At 40.1% G+C, this 21,963-nt stretch overlaps 1 protein-coding gene across 17 annotated transcripts in view; it reads right to left on the bottom strand.

Moving 5' to 3' along the window:
- PLCB4 (phospholipase C beta 4) overlaps positions 1 to 21,963 on the bottom strand; it is a 435,586-nt gene that overhangs the window by 277,830 nt on the left and 135,793 nt on the right. For 15 of the 17 annotated variants that reach the window (XM_034947281.4, XM_034947277.3, XM_055104916.2 and 12 more), the window contains one exon: positions 10,257 to 10,319. The gene's annotated coding sequence lies outside the window, so the exon portion shown is untranslated. Of the gene's footprint in view, positions 1 to 9,326; positions 9,418 to 10,256; positions 10,320 to 21,963 lie in introns of all 17 variants that reach the window. The other 2 variants (XM_063601096.1, XM_063601097.1) reach the window with 1 other exon arrangement.

The following is a 21,963-nucleotide window of genomic DNA, read 5'->3' as shown; positions in this document are numbered from 1 at the left end:
ACAAAAGACACAGTAATAAAAACAGTGTGTCACTGACATAAGTATAGGCATACAGAACAATGCAATGGAATTTAGAATCAAGAAATAAACCCACAAATCTACAACCAATAGACTCCTGACAAGGGTGCCAAGATGATTCAATCTTGGAAAGAATAGTTTCTTCAATAAATGGTGCTGGGGCAACTGGATATCTACATGCGAATGAATGAAATTAGACCCCTACCTCACATCATATTCAGGATGGCTCTATGACTTAAATATAAGGGCTAAAAATCATAAAACTGATAGAGGAAAACACAGGGTGTAAATCTTAGGGTAATTCTTCATAAACTTGGATTCTTAAATATAACAACAAAATATGAAGGGATCTAACATATGACAAGAAAAGTGGGAGAAAAAGACAAAATAGATACATTTGACTATCAAAATTAAAAACTTTTGTGTATCAAAAGATGTTATCAAGAAAATGAAAAGACAGTCTACAGAATGGGAGAAAATATCTTCAAGTCATATATCTGAAAAGGATCAAGTGCCCAGTACATATAAAAAAAAAAAAAGTCTTACAACGAATTCAACAACATCAAAAAAGCAGACAACCCACTTAAAAAATGGGCAAAGGGCAGAGAAGACGTATAAATGATCAGCAAGCAAGCGAAAAGGTGAACAATAGCATCAGTCATTAGGGAATATAAAGCAAAACCACAAGGAGGTACCATTTCATACCTACTAAGAAAGCTCTAATTTAAAAAAAACAAACAAAAAAACAAAAAATTAGTGTTGGTGAGGATGGGAAGAAATCAGAACACTTGCTGTTGCTAATGGGAAGGTAAAATGATTAGAATCCACAGAAATGTCACTGTGTAAAGTCCCAGGGACAGAGCACTATTAGGTAGGAAAAGGGTCCCAAAATGAGAATAATGTGATACCCCGAGCTCCTCAACATCGGTGCCTTGCAGACTCTTAATTCCTTTCTACTTGTACAGAAGAAAGAGCAGAAGCCCACAGAAGAGGAGGAATAAGTGAATTCACTAGAAATTAGTTCTGAGCCTCATGAAAATCTTGTTTTATAATATCAGCATCTATAGGAAAGGAAGGAAAATGGGGACGAAGATTCTCAGTATCTGCAATAAGAAAAGTCCTATATATTCACCATCTCCCTGTCAATACTTCCAAAACCAATGAAAAAGGTAATACTGTGCTCATTTTACAGATGGGACAACCCAGGTCCCAGGTTTCAGAGCTCACATTCTTCCCACCACACTGTGATGTATCCAGCCAGGTGACAAACTTAAAAATCACCAAGAGCCATCATTCAGTTTTTCAATAAACTTCTACTTGCTCAGAAGAGTGGGTTAACTTCTATTTTTCTATTAGCTCAGTATGGGCTCTTTAACATACCTCCAATGCAAAAATGTAATGGCATCTATCCAAATTCTAGACCACTTTATTATTACATGAGGAGTATAAAAAAACACAACTGTTGCAACAGTTTCTTACAGCTTATTTTTCACAGGAGGACTGCTTCCTCCCAGCTACCTGAATGGTCACTATAAAACCACCAGTCCTCCAGCCATACGGAAAGGGTCAGGAGATCACGTCAGCACTTTTACCAGCAGCGCCTCTGGAGTCTTCCTCAAATTGCTCTCTTCCTGCTTTTGTGACACTTGATTCCCCCCACAGGCCACAAAATATGGAAAGGAATGAAGCAGCTGATCTGCAAGGTGGTTGCAGCCAAGTTCACCGGCCGGTTCCTCTCCTGGGAGGGTTTATTTTAGTCTTCAGTCCTCAGCAAGCTGCCCTTTCCCACCTGAGGACAGCAAAGACAAGATGCCTGCTCTTCTTTTCATTTCAGAAAAGTATAATAGTTAAGAACTTTTCAAATGCAACAATTTCCAATGACTTTAAACATTTTATTGATATATCAAAAAATAATCCAGGGAGCTGAATTGGATTTATATTTTTCCCTCTCTCTTATAGAAGCAGATAAAACAAAGCAAACATGCCCAATGCAGGGGAAAAAATCCATATTTCAGTTCTGGAAAAGATTCAGAATGCCCAATTTAACACGGGAGTGTGTGGAACAGGTGAGGAAACAAGAAATCCTATCTTTGGAATAAGACGTTCTTACTATTGCCACCACAAAGGCCCTCAGGAAATGACACAGAAAAACAACCGTAATACAATGACTTCAATAGCATACTCACAAGCAATATGTGACAAGCTCAAAGAAACTACAAAATCTAACGGCAACGGCTAGAATTTTAGACTATTTTTCTAGACTCGACTGTTAGATCTTTTCCAGCTCCCTTAAACCTTGAAGGTAAACTGAAGGTAGAACAATTAACAATGCTAATACAACCTTTTAAAAAGTTCAACTGAAAACCAAGACAAGCCTTAAGCATTTGTTAAGTAGGAAATGAACATTTTGTTTTCAAATGTATCCCACTACTATAATTTATGGTTAATGCTTCTCTTAACTTTTTCTTTTACAAAGTTGAAAAAAATTAAGATTATGTATATTTATACAGCGTAAGTATATACTATGTGATATATATGGGTAGTATACCCATATACTTACCAGCTAGATTCTACAATGAACACTTTACGCTACTAGCTTTTTTGAATATCTAGCCCTTCATTCATCGGTCTATCCATCCATCAGCTTTTTTGAATCCATTTCATAGTAAATAAGTTGCAGAACTCAGCATGCTTCCCCTAAACTCTTACACAGCTGGCATTTCAATCTTTTCCAGTTGAAAGTATGACTACACAAAAGAAAGGAGGGAAAAGAAAGCAAGTCAATGCTCACTATGCACCTAGTTTCAGAGCCCATGTTGAGGTAAAGATGAGATTCTGGCAAAGGAGAGGGATTTTCCTATGAAAACCAGAGGGAACAGTATTTGGTAGAATGTTGAGCTTAGCAACTGTTAGGAAAGTTCTCTCTCAAAGGTCATGGCGTTGGCCCCATGCTTTTCCCCTTTCCTTCTAATCACCTTGGGAAGAGAAACCCAGTTGGCCAGGGACAGCAAGAGACAGAGCGAAGGAGAATCAACCTAGAAATGGAAAGATGGTGAGAAAAACCTGGCAGTTGGCCAAACCGAAGAATTCTGTCTTCTGGAGATGACATCCTTAGGTGGAGAAGGTAAGACAAGTCTTTTCAGTAAGACCAGTAAGGGGTTAGAAAATTCTTCCTCCTTTTTGTTTTTGCTCTTTCTCTCTCCTCTCTCTCAATTGCTCCACAAATTAAAAAATGAGAGAAGAACAGCTGGGGTTGGTGTTTGCCCACTGCTTGGGAAGGCCTCTAACAATAAAGAAGGAAAGATAATGAAAAATAAACGGAGGGCCAGGGTTGGCCATTTAGTGACTAAGCAGAAGACTTTACATTTTGTTAAGGACTGTCCAGTCCAGCTTACTGGGTAAGGAGAGAAGAGAGAGCCACTGTATAGAAGGGCTGTATAGAAGGGTGCCCAGGAATGAAAGCTGTGCTCATACCACAGCACTCCCAGAGCACAGCTCAAGAGAGCAAGATGGGTACAGAAGTGACAATGGAGAGGGTCCCTGAGGCAGATGATATTGCCCAAAAATAGCTGCAACATTATCTTCGCACATTGTGACTTCAACACTCCTGTCTCTGAGAGTTGAACTCATAAGTCTCTTCCCTTTGAAACTGGGCAGACGCCATTTTGCTTTCCATGATTTCAGGTACCCAAGGTCAACCACAGTCCAAAAATACGAAATGGAAAATTCCCGAGATAATTCATAAGCTTTAAATTGTATCCCATTCTGAGGAACACGATGCAATCTCTCACATCCAGAAGCATCCTTTTGTCTAGCTTATCCATGCTGTACACTCTAGCTACCCACTCATTGGCCACTAGTAGTTATCTTGATTATCAAATAGAAGAAATGTAACATATATAAAATTCGGTACTTAACACAGTTTCAAGCATCTACTGTGGGTCTTGGGACGTAACCCCTACAGATAAGAGAGGACTACTGTAATGTGATAGACGTGACCATGCATGACGTCCAAGGCCAAGTCATAAAGCAATGTTGCTTCCACCTGGTTGGACAGAATAATCACACTGAAGCCCAGGCAGGCTGTTCCCCTGCTCTGAAGCTGCCATGCTATGAGAATAAAGCTGCCCATGAAGAGAGACCACATAGAAAAGACCACATGAGACTGGGTGAGGAGGAAGAAACGCTGAGCCATACCAGCTGCCTGCTCTTCCAGCGTCAGCTGCCACCTGACTGCAACTGCATGAGAGAACCCAAGCCAGAAATGCACAGCCGGGCCCTTCCCTAACTCCTGACCACAGAAAAACTGAGAGGTAAAAAGGTGACTGCTGTTGTTTGCAGCCACTATATCTTCAAGTGACTTCTTACACAACAATAAATAACCAGAATAGGTCCCAACGTATATACTATGTCATGGTGATATCTCATTTCATGTACTGCAAAATTCGACTCTTTGAGTCTGGTATCAGTTTGGCCACTAACTATACCTTTCTCATTGTATATGTAACACTCCAGCCCCATGAGTTTGCATAAAAGTATTATACCCAAACTTTTCTAGAATCCTCCCCCAAAACACACTATATACATATATAGATTTTTTTTCCCATTGAAATTCCCTCCCTTTCCTCTTTAAAATTTTTCTACTTTCTACCCTCCATTCAAGGCCCACTATCTTCTAAGTGACCTTTGAAGGTTATCAGTGACATCTGAGCTGCCAAACCTAAATGTTTTAATCCTAATTCATGTACAACAGGGCACTAAATCCAAAAATGGAAGTAGCAATAGCACCTCAAGGACAGATCAGCTCACTCTCTCTGGACCACGGTGCTGGCTCATTTCCTTACTGAGTAGTGTTACCAAGCTGGGAGATTCAGAAGCACTGACTAAGAGTCTTATTCAAAGAGAATAAGGCCTTTTACCAGAGTTTCTCTATAATATTCTAAAGTTGCACTGGCCAATATGGTATCACAAGCCAAATGTTGCTTTTGAGCACTGAAATATGGCTAGTCTTGAAAGCCATTTTAAGTACAAAATATTCAGTGGACAAAAAAAGGTAAAACCTCCATAATGTTTACATTGATTAAATGTTGAAATAATTATTTGGATATGCTAAGTTAAATATGTAACTAAAATTAATTTCACCTGTGATTTTGGACATTCCAGCCTCCAGTTTAGGCTGCTGTAACCTCTTTCTTTTTGCTGTCTTAATGAAGCTACAAGAAAATTCAAAATGTTCTATGTTGTTCACATAATATTTCTATTGGACAGTGTTGGCTGGTCTAGGACATCAGGTGAACAATCATGAAATTTTGTGCTGTACTGAATAGAAGGCACCCAAGAGGGCTGGGCACAGTAGCTCATGCCTGTCATCCTGGCGCTTTGAAAGGCTAAGTTGGAAGGATCACTTGAGGCCAGGAGCTCCAAACCAGCCTCGTCAACATAGCTAGACCCCATCTCTACAAAAAAAAGTTTACAAATTAGCCAGGTATGGTAGTGCATACTTGTAGTCCCAGCTTCTTAGGAGGCTGAGGAAGGAGGATAACTTGAGCCCAGGAGTTCCAGGCTGCAGTGAGCTATGTCAAGCCACTGCACTCCAGCCTAGGCAACAGAACCAGACCCTGTCAAAATAAAATAAAATAAAATAGAATAAAACAAAATAAAATAAATAAAATAAATAAATAGAAGGTGCCCAAGAAACACTATATATTTCCCTTAAAGGCTTATGAAAAGAAAATACTTCCAAAGGCAAAGGTGAACTATTAGGAAATAAAATAAAGGATGGCTAAAAGAGATGAGAATGAAGAATAATAAAGTTAACCTGTGTGCCTGGAAATGTTTCTAGTAAGAATAATCTCCAATCATACAATCACATGACATCCTCACCTCTTCTTTCAGGGCACTGAAATCATTATCCATGATTTTACTAAGGAAAGCTTTGAAATGTCAAGTTTTCTATTTCTAAAACTCTAATATATGTAGAAATTCTACTCACTGAAAATTACCTAGGTGTCTCCCAACGCTGCAATTACTTTAGGACTTAGCTCTTTGAACCAGTAGCTGACTCCATTCTCAGAGGAGGAAAAATAATCCTATGCAGCCTCTGAAAGTGCTTAAGCTACACCAGGAAATGGGCTAAGGATTAAAAATGTGCCCGCAGGAGTGAGGAAGGGAGGAAGATGGAATGTGGATTGGTAAAGCAGACACTCTAGTGTCCTGCCCAGATAACACTGGGTCCCTTTAATGGTCTTGTGTGCCCTTTCCCGGCTTTTGTGTGCTTTGCTGCTAAGGGATGGTACCAACATTTCTTAAGAAAAACCTTCTTCAACCACCGAAGCTGCTTCACATGCAGATGAAGACAGCAGAGGTGCTTGGAAGTTTATAGCCCTCTCTTACCTGCCCACAGTCAGTGACTAATGCAGGAGTGGAAAAGCCCAGCTCCATTGCCTTGATGTGGAACAGACTCTAGGGAGCAATTATGTTCCAGAGCTGCCCACTGCACCCCCCAACTCTGCCCCCAGGATCAGGCTGGGGCAGGCACATTGCTTGAATCATCCCCTGCTTGGCTTCTTCCCTTTCCCTTCCCTTCCCCCACTCACTAGTTTCTCCTGGGAGCCCTGCCTTGATAAACCACTTGTGCAGAAATCCTCTTCTCAGTCTGCTTCTGGAGAGCTCATCTCACGACTCTTGGCAGGCATGAATGTGCTCTAAGAAAATGTGAAAGAAACCACAGGTTTTTGTGCTTGCTATTGTTGTACCATGGATAAGAGCTTCTGTAACACTCAAGAGTTTGAAATAACTAAAGTATTTACAGGGTAATAAGAAGCATCCTCATTCCTATAGAGCACTGCAGCAACCTTAGGCCATAGATCTTAGATCAAGAAAAAAATATGCTAATAGCTGGTACAACATATCTATGTCTCCAAGGTGTAAGAGAAGACAGGACAATGAGTAAGGCTCTAAAGTAGAGGCAAAATGAAAGAAAAGTCAACATTAAGTTTGGTGAGCTGCATGCCTAACACTAATGTTATAAATTCTGTATATAATTAATATAAATATTTTTTGAGATGGAGTCTCGTCTGTCACCCAGGCTGGGGTACAGTGGCACAGTCTCGGCTCACTGCAAACCTCCGCCTCCTGGGTTGAAGCAATTCTCCTGTCTCAGCCTCTCGAATCGCTGGGATTACAGGCATGTGCCACCATGCCCAGCTAACTTTTTTTTGTATTTTTAGTAGAGACGGGGTTTGACCATGTTGGCCAGGCTGATCTTGAACTCCTGACTTCAGGTGATCCGCATGCCTCGGCCTCCCAAAATGCTGGGTGGCGTGAGCCACCGTGCCCGGTCTATAATGAATATTTAATTAAAACAATTTAAAAGGAAGAAAGCACCCCCAACATTAGATAGGTTTTTCAGAAGAACAGTGTATCTTCCAAACTAAAATGCCACAGGAGAGAAGTTATCAAGGGTTGTTTACTTTCTTTTCCTGAAACTTGAAAGCAGTTTTTGATTGGACTAAACTAAGGCATTCCTCTTCAGCAAGAGCCAATCTAAAGCTCCCAATGCAAAGGTCACTTAATGCAAGGGTGAGGATAATTCATTCAAAAACAGTCATTTTGTTCTCTAAATAAATATTTTCTATTTTAGGAGTTTATTGACCAACACTGATTCGTTTTGTTTTTTTTTTAAAAAAAAAAGCTAAATTGAATGTGACATATAAGCAAGATCCAAAATATACCTTTTGCCTTTATAGAAATAAGAACATATTCTGAATGCCTACTCTGCATATAAATAGGCCTTAAAAAATACATTTAGAACTGACATAGAGTCAGAGCTGCTCACCGTTGGAAGTGTGGGGAAGTAAAGCAGGCATTTCAAGACAAAGCCAGAAATGCTCAGGTTCCAGAGTTTAGATGTTTCCAATTTTGAGTATGGGAAGATATTATAGAAGAATCAGATTTTAGTTCAGTATTTTAAAAACAACTCACAATTCAAGATATGTAGCAAGTGAATGATGCTAGAGTAGAGGCCAAATGGTTTTATTTTTAGGAAAGGATGGAGGGACATATGGAAGGATTCTCTGGAAGGAAGGCAAGCGTAACATAAGCAACCAACCACCAGGTGACATCTGGGGCTCCAAGTCTAATCAGGTCCTATTGGGTGAGAACGAGAGTACACTGCCCATGTACTGTTTCAGCCCCAGGATCTGGAGCCATCCAAAGCCTTTGTAAAAGTTTTTTTTTCGGAGTCTCCCTCTGTCGCCCAGGCTGGAGTGCAGTGGCGGCGCCATCTCGGCTCACTGCAAGCTCCGCCTCCTGGGTTCATGCCATTCTCCTGCCTCAGCTTCCTGAGTAGCTGGGACTACAGGCGCCCACCACCATGCCTGGCTAATTTTTTGTATTTTTAGTAGAGACGGGGTTTCACTGTGTTAGCCAGGATGGTGTCAATCTCCTGACCTTGTGATCCACCCGCCTTGGCCTCCCAAAGTGCTGGGATTGCAGGCGTGAGCCACCACACCCAGCCAAGCCTTTGTAAAATTAAATGCATGGCATTTATACTCCTTAATGTAGAGGAATTTCTTCTTTGAACTTAACATATTTAACAAAACTTCTGAGCTCTGCTGGGGTTCTTTTTTTGGACTCTTGAATCAAGTGTTTATATTCAATAAGCACATAATTCATCATAGGAACCATTTATAAATACAGCTGATGAAAAATGACCTATTTAAGGATAATACAACTCTTATCCAGAGAAAGTGGATAGTCCAGATTAATGTGATGAAGGAGTGAAAAGCAGATGATGTGTCCACACTGATTTAAAGTCCCTAGAGAATTATTCAGTCCCTCCTACTCCCCAACTCTTCTTTGCCTACTAAGACATGGTTTATGAGTCATCCTTGGGGAGTAGTAAAAGATAGCGCACTTGACTAAAAATAGATAGCAACATTCAATAATAAATCTACTTTCTGGATATCTCTTGTCATCATTAAACACTGACCACTTAGAGAAGTGTCAGGTTGTGCGATTCTTCCTTCCCCTCATGGAAAGGCCGGAAGAAAATCAGCCACAGGCACTGCCAGAAGATAATGAAGTATCTCACATGACATGCAACACGCTGGAGGAAAAAACTCCGCCATTAAATGCCAACAGCCCAGAGGAACAGATCCTCCAGGAGGACCTATTAGGAGACACAATAAAGTTGCTGGTTCACGCCATTACTATAAAATGAGGTAAGAAATGATACATAGTCCAAATGCTTTACTTGGAACAGCAATTAAAAAATAGCAATTTCAGCCAGGTTCGGTGGTTCATACCTGTAATCCCAGCACTTTGGGAGGCCGAGGTGGGCAGATCACGAAGTCAGGAGTTTGAGACCAGCCTGACCAACATGGTGAAACTCCGTCTCTGCTAAAAATGCAAAAATTAGCCAGGCGTGGTGGCAGGCACCTGTAACGCTACTCAGGAAGTGGAGGCAGGAGAATTGCTTGAACCCAGGAGGCGGAGGTTGCAGTGAGCCGAGATTGCGCCACTGCACTCCAGCCTGGGTGACAGAGCGAGAATTCCGTCTCAAAAATAAATAAATAAACAAACAGCAATTTGCTCAAGGGATTATAAAAGAACATGTCTCATATTCACTAGGATTCTGGCTCTGGAATACACGTATTGGCAAGTTACAGTTTATAAATAAAACAAATCAGCCATATAAAGATATTTCCAGTTCCCCTTTTTGCGTTTCTTTAAAGGTTTGTAAAATGAACCATTAGGGGAGCACTGGAAGAATTTATTTACATCATCCCCTGGTAGTTCCCCCCAAATGGAGGATTTTTGCTGATAATGTACACAGTTGTGATTTTTCACATCAGTGGGCATCTTCTTAAGCAAAATCTGCACAGGACTGAAAACAAGTCACATAAACATTTCTCCCCAGAAAGAATTGTAGACAATGATCACTTCAAAAACATGTGATGCTTACTAAATGCGGGCAACACTATTGCAGAGAGCAAGTAGAAAATCTAGCAAAGGGTAAAGTGCCCAAGGTTAGTAGTGAAATTAATAAAATTGAACCTAGAAAGTGCTGGGAGATCCTGCTTAATGCTCTGCCGCATCAAGGAAGATGTCTGTGAATCACTTTTGAGAGGCATTTCAGAAGCAGCATCAGCCAGAATGAAGGGATTCATCTTACAGACTGAAAGTTCTAGAAACCTACAACCAAAGACTCTCCACACAGGCGGTAAAGTACTCACTGGGCAGCTCTGGACTGACTGCAGGTGATGTCCACTTCGTCAAACTCACAGCAGCACTGTCCTCTGAAACAGACACAGACAAGACAAATCGATGTAAAGGACTTTTGGAGTTTTCATGCAGAAAAACAGTCCTTTGCACTTCAAAATCAGAATCTAATGTAAATTTAAAAACGTCAGAAAAACAAAAAAAAATTAGTGGCGTAAGTTGCAAACAAATGACACAGACACACAGTCATCATATCAGAATTATTACTGCTATACTCAGCCAACAGAGTTTATACACTCTCTCTACAATGCTGCTAATATCCTACTCACCCTCTTAATCTATTAAAATAATTAAGCAGCAATAGAACAACAAGGCTATCTAAAACCTTCTCAAAGTAAATATAATTATCTTTTCCTGATTAGCAGTATAATGTCCTTAGATGAACTGTAATTGGAAAAAACTCTTTTTATAACAGAATTACATCTATCTGCAAAGAGAGTCTTTTTTTATGGCTGTTTCCGTATTGTCTTTGTTATTAAGTTGTTTATGTTGATCTGGATTTGACATTGGATTTCTGATTTGGCTGAAATCTAGATTTCAGGATCTTTTCAAGGTGGAGTGGGAGGAAAAGTTCCAGGTGGTGTCAGAAGTACACAAAAGTGGCCGGGTGCAGTGGCTCACACCTATAATCCCAACACTTTGGGAGGCCGAGGCAAGCAGATCACTTGCCTCAGGAGTGGAGTTCAAGGCCAGCCTGGCCAACATGGTGAAGCCCCATATCTACAAAAAATACAAAAATTAGCCAAGTGTGGTGGTGCGTGCCTGTAATCCTAGCTACTCAGGAGGCTGAGGCAAGAGAATCACTTGAATCCAGGAGGCAGAGGTTGCAGTGAGCAAAGATCATGCCACTGCACTCCAGCCTGGGCAACGGAGTAAAACTCCATCTCAGGCCGGGCGCAGTGGCTCACGCCTGTAATCCCAGCACTTTGGGAGGCCAAGGCGGGCGGATCACGAGGTCAGGAGATCAAGACCATCCTGGCTAACACGGTGAAATCCCGTCTCTACTAAAAATACAAAAAATTAGCCGGGCATGGTGGCAGGCGCCTGTAGTCCCAGCTACTCAGGAGGCTGAGGCAGGAAAATGGCGTGAACCTGGGAGGCCAAGCTTGTAGCGAGCCGAGATGGCACCACTGCACTCCAGCCTGGGTGACAGAGAGAGACTCCATCTCATAAAAACAAACAAACAAACCAACAAAAACTCCATCTCAAAAAAAAAAAGAAGTACACAAAAGTAAGGGGAAGCCCATTTCCATATGGTAAGAAGGCAGAGGCAACTGATGACACCTGGGAAAACTGTGTCTATAAAGTTTGAATTGAAATTTGTGAAGGTCACGATCTATGTATAGAGATGACTGCAGCACAGTCCTTTAATAAGGTCTCAGGTAGGTTGGTACATTCATATAATACAAGACTACACCATGAAAAACAAGAGAGGAAATCTGTACCTATATGAAAAGACATAGAAACAAATTCTCAGGTCATTTTATTAATTTAAAAAGTCTGAAGTAGTGTAGTAATATGGATACTATGGCTCCATTGTGTTAAGACAAACCTCACTAATCTATATGTAAATACACAGACATATATATCGTTATACACAAATAACGCATCTGGAGGGAAAACAAGAAACACTGAGTGTGGCTACCTCTAGCTCCCTCTAGGGGACCAGTACTAAAAGGAGATTTTTAAAGGGTAAGGTCTTTGATTTTAACCTAACATTTAACCATTATGTAATATTTTACCATGAAGCAAATTATTTTTATAATTAAAATGGAAAAAAAGCCAATTCACTCCAAAGTCTCTACAGAAAGCAACATCCCACTTCAAATATACAGAATTAGGGAATACACAGCATCATGTACCCTGACTTTACTAATTTAGTGACTATTTACTATGATGCAGGCTGGCTCTAAGCATGGATTGAATCATCATTTATAATCCACATAAAAACTCAAAAATGTATGTACTCTCATTTTATAGAAAAGGGAATGAAGAAGTTGAATATTCAAGAATCCCACAAAGCTGGCATTCAAACCCAGGCACCCTCACCCATGTTTAGCCCCTACAGTGCCACTTCTTCCATGACATTTACCAGATTTTCAATATTACATTTATATTTGTAATTATGTATTAATAATGAAGATACGACTCCCATGAAGACAGGGATTATGTGTTATTGAAAACCACTAGGTATTTCCCCAATACCTACCATAATGCCTGGCACGGAGTAGATGCTCAATAAATCTTTGTTGAATGCTGAATAATTAGGTGGCCTACCTACAGCTGGAATGTTAAACTATATGACTCTTTTATGTCTCCTGAGGCTATGAAACAGGCCGAGTTCCCAAAAAGCTCATTGATTAATGATCCTGCCATACCATGCTCCTCGTTTTGAGAAACCACTTGCTGCCCAAGTCATTTCGTAATCAAAGACTTAGAGACTGGACACATGTTTTCCCTTCTCTTCTTTAATTCCCTAGCAACTATCTAACATAAACTGCCTCATTGTTCCATAAACCTTTCTAATTCTGGGCATATATAAGATATTGCAACATGTGGGGAAGGCAATGTTGAAATACTTAACTACAAAGAAGTTAAGCAGTATAAGCAATTTGTCATGAACTATTTAGCTACTGGCATATCATAGCCAAACTATTGCAACTGACTTGGAGTTGTAGTAATATGTGAATGAAGACTCCAGCATACCAACTTTTCCTTTCAAATACTATTATTCTGGGTCATGAAGGGATTACATGGGGCTTTGGCAAAGAAGGGACTGTGTGCATGAGTGTGTGTGTGAGAGACAGAGGCTGTGTGTGTGTGTGTATGTGTGTGTGTGTGTGTGTCTGGGGTGTTTATGTATGTCTTCCCACGTGTTTTGGTCTTTCAAAGAAGAAAGATATTTTCCCATAATAGGTAAACAAAATTGCAAATCCCAGAGTTGTATCAGTGTTAATGCAAACAAAAGCTGTTTCATTCAACAAAGGTATCAAGACCATTCAATGGGGAAAGACAGTCTATTCAACACACGGTGCCAGGACAACTGGCACAAAGACCACATATGGTATCTCGCATGCAAAAGAATGAAGATAGGCTCCTACCTCACAACATGGACAAAAATTAGCTCCAAGTGAATCACAGAAGTAAAACTATAAAATTCTTAAAAGTAAATATAACATAGGAGTAAATCTTTGTGATCTTGGGTGGCACCATCCTTGTGACCAGAACAATGGTTTCTTAGGTGTGACACCAAAAGCATGAAGAACAAAAGAGAAAAGAAGATAAGTCGAACCTCTTTAAAAACTTTTGTCCTTCAAAGTACACCGTCAAAAAAGTGAAAAGAGAACCCACAGAACAGGAAATCTGATAAAGAACTTTTATCCAGGATGTAAGAACTCTTAGAACTGGACAGGAAAAAGACAAATAACCCAATTTAAAAATGGGCAAATGACCTGAATAGACATTTCCCAAAAAAGATATATAACCATGAAAAGATACTTAACCATTAGGGAAATATAAATCAAAGCCACAATGAGACACTGCTTCACAGCCACTAGAAAAGCTATAATCAAAAGACATAACAAGTGTTGACAAGAATTTAGAGAAATTGGAAACTTCATACACTGCTGGTGGAAATGTAAAATGATGCAGCTGCTTCGGAAAACCGTCTAGCAGTTGCTCAAATGGTTAAAAATGAAGTAACTGTATTACCCAGTAATTCCACTCCTAGATATGAACCCAAGAAAAAATGAAAACATATATCCATATAAAAATTACATGTAAAATTTCATAGCAGCATTATTCATAATAGCCCAATTGTAAACAATCCCAATGTCCATCAACTGATAAACATATTAACAAAACGTGTAGTACGTTCACATAATAGAATATTATCCAGCAATTCAAAAATGCAACACAGATACACAAGACTACGTGAATTAACTTCAAAGAAACATTACGCTGGCTGGGCATGTTGGCTCACGCCTGTAATCCCAGCAGTTTGGGAGGCCAAGGTGGGCGGATCACCTCAGGTCAGGAGTTCAAGACCAGCCTAGCCAACATAGTGAAATCCTGTCTCTACTAAAAGTACAAAAATTAGCTGGGTGTGGTGGCACACACCTGTGATCCCAGCTACTTAGGAGGCTGAGGCAAGAGAACTGCTTGAACCTGGGAGATAGAGTTTGTAGTGAGCCGAGATTGCACTGCACCACTGCCCTCCAGCCTGGGTGATAGAGTGAGACTTTGTCTAAAAAAAAAAAAAAAAAAAAAAAAAAAATTATGCTAACGGAGAGAAGCCAAGCACAAAGACCACATATGGTATGTTCCCATGTATATGAAATGTCCACTACAGACAAATCCACAGAAACAGAAAGCTGACTAGTGGCTCTCTATGACTAGAGGAGCAGGATGGGATTTCTTTTTGGGGTAACGAAGATTCAAAGGTTAGATTGTGTTGATAGTTGCACAATGCCGCGAATATATTAATACTAAAAACCATTGAATTGTACATTTTAAGTGAGTGCATTCTATGGTATGTAAATTATACTTCATGAAAGCAGTCTTTTAAAAAAAGGCTATAATTCAGTGAGTTTGCCAGTCAGCTTTTTCCAAAAATGAGAAAACACTCACATTCTTCAAGAAAACACAGTAAGTGATAAAATTTATATATATTAAAAAGTCTTATTGTGATTCTTCAGGGGATTCCTTGTGATGGAAAACATCCAATTTTATTTTACCCTGACAAAAGAAAAGCATACATATGGAACTGCCTTCAAGCCATAAGAAAACACCAATATTTTACTGTAAACCACCACTAATCATGCCACAGTGTTTTACATAGTCTTATTTCAAAGCGATGGGGAACTTTAGCCAAGGGTGAAGCTTTTATTTCTCAGAGGAGGAAGAAACGTACAAATATTTAAAGGTGACATTGCCATGCCTGTTTTAGTGAATCTATATATGTACTGAACACAAAGAGACTAGCATGTGATGTCCTCCCCCAAGATATTCAATATTTAGATTTTGTTTTAAAGTGAAGAGTAATTGGGCAAGGTTGAACAAAAACAGATCATTTTACTCTGACTTAATACTGAACATGGAAATGATTGTTTTGCAAGCAAACAGAATGTTGGAAAGCAGTTGTGTCAGTGAGATTGTGCAGTATAACAAAGACTTCAAACTTTTGTAGCTTAAATCAATAACCACTTATTTTGGTGTTCTCTAGTTTGCAAGAGAAGCAAGAAGGCAGGCCCCAAAGCACAAGCACTTTCCAAGCCTCTGTTGTATCGCATTGGCTAATATATCATTTGGCAAAACTAGTCACATGGGCAAGCCCACATTCAAAAGATAGAGAAATGGTCCCACCTCTTGATGGGGCACTGCACACTGCAAAGGCATGAATGTACAGTGGGGAAGACCTTGTGGACCTTTTTACAATCGACCATAGCATTATTTCCCAAAGTGGAACACACTCCCACTAATGGTCCATGAAGAGATATTTTATGGTTTATTACACTTTATTATTAATGGTACAGTTTCCATGTACCATCTTAAAATACAGACATTTTACAATGGTACATGGAGAGGTAATGTAGAATGCATGGGCATTAGCACTTACCTTCTATTTATAGAAAATGGAATCATTCTTCTATTGAACGGGTACATAACTTCTATTGGGTACATAACTATAATTATTTACAGCTACTTATAATAGTAATGTTACCACATTACCATCATTATTTATCATGGTTGTATTTTCTTTTTAAGCAAATACATTTAAGTGGAAAAGATGAGTCATAAGTTCTGGTAAAACTCAGATTTGGCCAAATCCATAAAAGTGATTCAGGAATAACCCAAGTTTAGAACCTAGTGGGGTAGGACAATGCTTCTCAAACTTTAACATACAAATCACCAGCATATCTGGTTAAAATGCACATTCTGTTTGACTGTAGGTCTGAGGCAGGGCCTGAGATTCAGCATGTGTGAAGCTCAAGCTCTCAGGTGATGCTGACATGACTGGTTCCAATGCATGCTGGGTATCAAGCACAGAGATGAAGGGCAAAGACCTGGCAGTCAGAAGAGCTGAGCACCATCATTGACCAGCTATGCAGTTTCAAGCAACTGTCTTCACCTCTCTGAAACCAGCTCTTATCTGTAAAATGCAGGTGGTGTTAGGACTCATCTTAGAAGTCAGGGTCAGAGTGAGACAAGATAAGAGGAGCAAGGCACCCAAGCAACACAGAAGGGATCAATGCCTGCTTTGTTCTGTAGCAGCTAATGACTTCCATAAAAGCCCTCAAATGAATCGCAGGTTAAAAAAAGAAAGTGGGTGGGCCAAAAGGACACTGTGTTAGCCCAAATCATACTATGCCTAGACATTAAAAGTAATCAAATCTTAGAAACAAGTTTCGCCAATGCAGTCATATTTTCTATATCCATGTAAGGTATTAATATGTTTATGTTTCCTCAAGTTCGTGCTACAATATTTATTGAGCACCTACTGTGTGCCAGATGCTGTTCTCAGTTTGAGTATATGGCAGTGAAAAAAACAGACAAAACTTCTAGAACTCATGGCACTCACCCCCTCCAATTCTCTCAGTCTCTGGAACTGCCCCCATATACTAATTCTCTAGGCTGCATTCACAGAGAGGCTGCCCATGGGCCTGATCTGGCCACATATATGTTTATATGAATCCATGGTGATCTTTTAAAGTTTGAGCCGGTTATTAACATTAAAAAATGAGAGACTACACATAAATATACAGACTCCCAGCTTCTCTTAGAAATTTGGATGATGTGGCAACAGAATGCTGCAGACAACTCAGCCACAGCTGAGAGGCATCTGTCCCCTCAGAGAAAGCTTGGGTTTTCAGATCCCCACAGCCCCCACCCTCCAGAGCACTTCCACCCAGCCAACTCCATCACCTATGTTCTCCTCTCACCAACCCAAGTGAGTGATCCCTAAATGAAAGCCCTCATCAGCAACATGTATAAGCATGGAAGGGTGGGATTCCAACTTCCTATTCTGTATTTTTTCTTTGCCGTCATGCAGTAAACACCAAGAAAAAGAGCTACTTTAGCCATTCATTTCCCCTCCTGAGAAAGCATCTAAACTCTGCCCAGAAAACTTACCTCTATCTGTCATTTACTGTGGCCAACTGGCTCTACAATGCAAAACAGGGCTCTTTAGAGGAGTTCATTACAAGTTTTTTATGGGTGTTATTTTTCTCTAGATAATGGTAATGGCTTTGCAATTGCTAACCTACATTCTTTTGCCTGGTTTCCTTCATGTATTAGTTTTCTACAGCTGCATAACAAATTGCCACAAACGTAGTGACTTGAAGCAACACACATTCATTAGCTCATAGCTCTGTAGGTCAGGAGTCCAGACATCGTTTCTGGGTTTTCTTTTTCTTTCTTTTTTTTTTTTTTTTTTGAGACAGAGTCTTGCTCTGTCACCCAGGCTGGAGTTCAGTGGCTCGATCTCGACTCACTGCAAGCTTCGCCTCCCGGGTTCACGCCATTCTCCTGCCTCAGCTTCCCGAGTAACTGAGACTACAGGCGCCCACCACCACGCCCGGCTAATTTTTTGTATTTTTTATTAGAGACGGGGTTTCACCATGTTAACCAGGAGTTTCTGGGTTTTCTGCCCAGCATCTTACAAGGCTAAAATCAAGGTGTTGGCTAGGCTTCATCCTTTCTGGAAGCTCAGAGAAATAATGTGCTTACAAGTTTACTCAGGCTGTTGGCTGGGGGCCACTCTCAGCTCCTAGAGGCCATCAACACTCCTTGTCACATGGCCCCCACCATCTTCAAAGCCAGTCATGGAGAATCTCCCCTGATGGAATCTTTCTCTCTGAATCGGTCTCTCCAACCCCTTTTAGGGTCCATCAAGGACAAACTTTTATTCTTAAAGTAAACTGTGCCATGTAACATAACCTAATCACAGGAGTGACATCCCATCATAGTCACAGTCCTGGGGATCATACAGGAGGTGTAAACCAAGGGGCAGTAGTCTCGGGGGGCCACCTTAGAATTCTGCCTGTTAACACCTAACTTAGCACGCATTTGTCATCTATGTAACTCAGTCTTGACTCTGCAGCTATGTCACAAGAAAAGCTAACTGACCAGCAAAGAGCCTAAATAAAACCAGTCAGTACATTTTTAACAATTCTCCCAAATGTTCTTGGACTTCCATATCTAATGCAAAGAATATCTGTACTCTACCAAGTTCTAAATCTATAAGAGATGTTTCTCTTCTTTACCTTAAACTAAACCTTATGAAACTAGATGTCTAGAAAAGTGACATTCTTTAAAAGCAGCAGCAAACACACACTCAGTACCTAGAAGGACCAAAAATTTTGGTTTCCTTTGTTTTGCTTTGTTAGGACAGGGTATCCAATTAATAACATGGGCCAAAATGTTTTAATTAAATTAGGTTATATTTTGTACATGGTGTTAACCAATTTAAACTGCTCTTTCATTCAACTGACTTGATTATTGGGAAGTTACACAGAGGCAGCATATACATAACCACACTAATATTTAAAGTAAAAGCAGGTCAAGTGTGGTGGCTCACGCCTGTAATCCCAACACTTTGGAATGCCAAGATGGGAGGACTGCTTAGGCCCAGAAGTTTGAGATCAGCCTCGTCAACATAGTGAGACTCCATCTCTACACAAAATACAGAAAATTAGCCAGAAATGGTGGCACATGCCTGTAGTCCCAGCTACTTAGGAAGCTGAGGTGGGAAGATTACTTGAACCGAGGAAGTCAAGGCTGCAGTGAGCTGTGATCGTACCACTGCACCCCAGCCTAGGCAACAGAGCAAGACCCTGTCTCAGAAAAAAAGAAAAAAAAAAAGTAAAAGTTTAAATATAATTAAAATCCTGCTTAATATATCCACTAGTACATGGCTTATTAGATAAGACTTAAAAAAATGAGAATACTCAAGAAATCTCCCTTCAGAAACATGTTTGGTTAGACAGCAAAACTGTCAGAAGCAAATAGTAATAACTACCAATCAATGAGAAATTACTATGTCCAGGTACCACTCTCAGTGTTTTATGTATATTAACTCATTATATCTCATCAAACTCTATGAGATAGAAATGGTTTATAGATGAGCAGACTGAGGCACAGAGTAGTCATCTCACTTATCCAGAGTCATATGACAGGTAAGCAAAGGAGCATGAATTCACCCCTGATGCACTGGCCCTGGGACCCTTCCTCTTAAGGCAACTGTCTGCGCATCCATCTGTGCTTCCACAGTATAAAATAGGGGCTATTTCTGCATCTATTATGCAGCACAAGATGGTGGCCAAGCACACATGCATTGCACTCAGACAGATATGGCTCATGTCCATGACCAAGAGGTGAGTGAGGCCTGCAGCCCTGGAAAGGGGTACATTTCTGTAATTTGCATTAAAATACCCTATATACCAGCAGCTGCCTTGTTCAGCAAGTCTATGAAAATCTCTTTAAAAAAGAAAATAATACAAGTATTCCTCTACCCCTGTGTTTTATTTTGAAAGAGGAAAGAGAAAAAATATAATCGATTCCTTTTTCTCTCTTTTCTTCCTTCTAAACCCTCTTCCACTATGTGCCATTTTGAAATTGAGAGATTATGAAACAATGAAAACACAGCAAAAGCTAACACTAGAAGCAAGTAAGAAACATGACTGGATCCCTTTCCTATTGTGGAGCAGATGGTGGACCCTCCTCTAGGTAATGAGAAAGAAAAAATCTATAGTTCAATAACCGGAAACCTTTTCCATCGATTCTATCCCCCCGTAGCAATGGCAGCATGGCACCACGTGCCACCAGCCACAGGCAGCACAGACCCTGAGAAACCATGCTTAGCAGTTGTATAATAGTAATAGGTCACTGGAGGTAGAGCTGGGGTGGGGAGTACAGTACTAAATCTTGACATTTGCATTCAAGGCAGATTTGCTTTCAATGACTCATTTGCACGACTAGGTTGGACAAGTCCTTGTGTTAGGACATTTACTCAGTGATGTTTCTTGGTACTTGTAAGATGCTAACCAAGGACTGTTAATGTACTAGGGCCCCTTGCCTAAGGAGGTAAGAGACTAAAACTATACTTTAATCAGTCCTCTTCATGTTCTCCTACAGTTCAATCTCAGCCCCAGTGTCCTGTTGGTTACATGGCTGAGGTCACAGAAATGTATATTTATTTTGTCACAGAAACCTCCTTTAATCTGATGCTTTGTGGTATCGTTTGTTTTGGGTATTGGTTTTTGGGTTTTGTTTTGGTTTTTGGTTGTTTTTTTTTAAGACAGAGTCTCGCTTTGTCTCCCAGGCTGGAGTGCAGTGGCACGATCTCGGCTCACTGCAAACTCTGCCTCCCGGGTTCACGTGATTCTCCTGCCTCAGCCTCCCGAGTAGCTGGGACTACAGGCACCCGCCACCATGCCAGGTAGTTTTTGTATTTTTAGTAGAGATGGGGTTTCACCATATTGGCTAAGCTGGTGGGGTTTCACCATATTACCTCAGCCTCCCAAGGGTATTGGTTTTTATAGGGTTTTGTTAGAACATCTCATGCTATATAATTTGACTTAAAATAGCCATCCATTGTATCCAGAACTCTTGAATACATTTGAGATGAGACATAAACTTCAAGGTCCTTGGCTACTTGTGGTTGTCAGTGATCCCTCAGAACATCCAAGCAGGGTCTTAGTTTCAGAAACTTGGATGTGTGCCAACCCAGGTAATTATTCTCTGCCTACCTAATTTCCCCAGGCAATTTTAATTGAAAATGGTATTCTCCTTTACCTCAGTTCTAATCTGCTCTGAAGTGTCCCTGTGTCCTGTTTCTTCCCTCCTTCATAAGCTAACTGAGCTGGTTTCTTTTTGAAGCTTCAGTTGAAAAAGAAAAAAGTTTCTGGAGCTCCCAAGAGGGAAAATATCAGATAAATATGAGCTATTTAATTAGTCTCAAACCAGTGTGCTGAATGCCATGGGAGTGGTTGCAAGATGCCCCTCTGCTGCCTAACCTGATGAAAAACTTCTTTTGTGGATAGAAATACAAAGGGTTTCTTACTGAAAAACTGACAAAAAAAAAAAAAAAGAAAGAAAGAAAGAAAAAAAAGGCAGGAGGAGGGATGTGGGAGGGACACAGATAATTTTACTCTCTTGAAATGATTTTTTTAAAGCCACTGCTCCCTTGCTTATTTCCAAATAACCTGATTTAAAGTTAGCAGAACAAAATACACCATTTAACACAGGAATACCTAAAGTTCCATGAAAATCTGAACAGAAATATGCTTTTTAATTACTTCTAACAAACATTCCCTTAAACCAATGCTGTCCAATAGAAACACAATGAAAGCCAGAAATGCAAATTACATATGTAATTTTCAGCTTTCTAGTGGCATCATTACAAAGGTTAAAAGAAACACGAAATACTACTCAACAATAGAAAGGAAATAACTATTGATAACACAACTTGAATGCATCTCAAGGGAATTTTGCTGACTGACAAAACCTCATTTCAAAAGTTACATACTATGTGATTCCATTTCTATAACACTCTTGAAATGACAAAATTATATAGGTAAAGAACAGATTAATGGTTCCCAGGGGTTAGAGAGGAGAGAAGGAAGGGAGATGGCTGTGGCACAGAGATCCTTGGGATGGAAT

The sequence above is a fragment of the Pan paniscus genome, chromosome 21 (assembly GCF_029289425.2).
Source record: "Pan paniscus chromosome 21, NHGRI_mPanPan1-v2.0_pri, whole genome shotgun sequence".
NCBI lineage: Eukaryota > Metazoa > Chordata > Mammalia > Primates > Hominidae > Pan > Pan paniscus.
Note: the sequence above shows the minus strand (reverse complement) of the source record. Positions and strands in the feature narration are given on the sequence as shown.